Raw genomic sequence first — 1526 nt, 5'->3', positions numbered from 1 at the left:
CTTGCCTGGCACCAGCGTCTTTTTCTCCTCCACATGTTGGATGTCCAGGCAGCTCTGACTCATAGGACCCCAGGTACAAGAGCCAGGTTCTGCGTTCTCCTCTCAGCTGTTAGGGTTGAGTCTGTGGTTCCAGCGACTGTCAAACCACCTTATTAAACAGCCTTCCTGTTCCTTTCTGCGTTTTTCATGGACCTCTATTTTCCCAAGCACATGGTGTCCTTTCCTAGCGGCTGGTCTCTCCCGATCACCTGTCTCCAGCCTCACCTACTGCCTCCAAGACAGCGTTGCTTGCTCTCCTGTCAGTTCTCCTTCGCCTGCTGATATGACAGCTCGGACCAGTTGACAAGGTCCATCTGAGTGAACGCAGACAACCGCAACCTCACCGCTGGGCAGTCGGCTCCTGCGCACGTTGACCCTGCAGCACAGAGTGGTAAGCGTTCTGGGTGGACTTGCAACTCCAGTCTTTCAAGAGCACTTATCATTTATACCTCCAGGGGACTCTCTTTAATATGTCACTCAATCTCCGGCATAGCCCCTGGAAGGCTAGATTTCCCCCTGTGGACTGCTCGGCTAAGTGGAGGTGTGGGGCAGTCGCTGGGTCAAGGTCACAGGGATATCCATTGACAGGACTTGGCTCAAACTCACACTTGGTAGCGTCTTGTTCTCTAGGGCCCTCCTCCACCCAGCACCCCGTCTCTGCCCACCCGGGAGCCAGGCCTCTCGCCAGGGGTGCCTGGGCGGCGGCGGGCCTGGCTGGTCCGGCTCCCTTTCTGTGGCTTGAACAGGAAAGAGACAAAGGTCCCATTTCAGGGCTGCTGTCTGTTTGCACGTCTCTAGTGGCTGACCCACCAGGAGGAGAGGTATTTGAGGTATTTCCCTGGGAAATGGCGGCCAACAAAAGCGCCGTTGGGTGGTATCCTAGTTAATTGCAGGAAGGCGGGCAGGCTTCCAGGATATTACCTTTCTCAGGCTGGAAAAGCGTTTCTTTGAAAGAAACATTTCGGTTCAGCCCCGGCCCCCTACGTTCTCGCAGACCTGCTTGCTCCTAACCATGAAGAGAGTCTCCGAGCCGTGCTTTGGGGGCTGGGAGGGGGTGAGGTGGGCGGCAGCTCAGGGCAGGAGGAAACCACTCAGGTGACAACTCTTGGCTAAATGATGGCCGGAAAACACGGGACGGTACTCAGTCCCCCCGGGGGCTGTCCCCACCCCCCTCCGGGGCCTGCCTCCCCTGGACGGAAACAGGATCTGAGCCCCTGAAGGAAACGTCTCGTGTCCCCTGTGAGGGGTCAGGGCAGGAAATGAAGTGATCACTCTTCTGAAACACATCACTATTTTTTTTTTTTTTTTAATAATGGAAAGGAAAAAAAACCATCTAGCAACGGTTCCCGAATCCAAGCGTGCTTGTCTGCTCACCGCAGCCCCAGAGGTGGACAAGGCCGCCTGGCCGTCCAGAGACACGGGGACACCCCAGCTAGATGGCTCCAGCATGGGCCCCCCTGCTGGCGAGAGCCACAGCTGCCCCCCCC

Source organism: Echinops telfairi, unplaced genomic scaffold (genome assembly GCF_000313985.2).
Source record: "Echinops telfairi isolate 266 unplaced genomic scaffold, ASM31398v2 ScPeMD7_3533;HRSCAF=4204_1, whole genome shotgun sequence".
NCBI classification, from domain to species: domain Eukaryota; kingdom Metazoa; phylum Chordata; class Mammalia; order Afrosoricida; family Tenrecidae; genus Echinops; species Echinops telfairi.
This window is presented reverse-complemented; position numbering follows the sequence as displayed.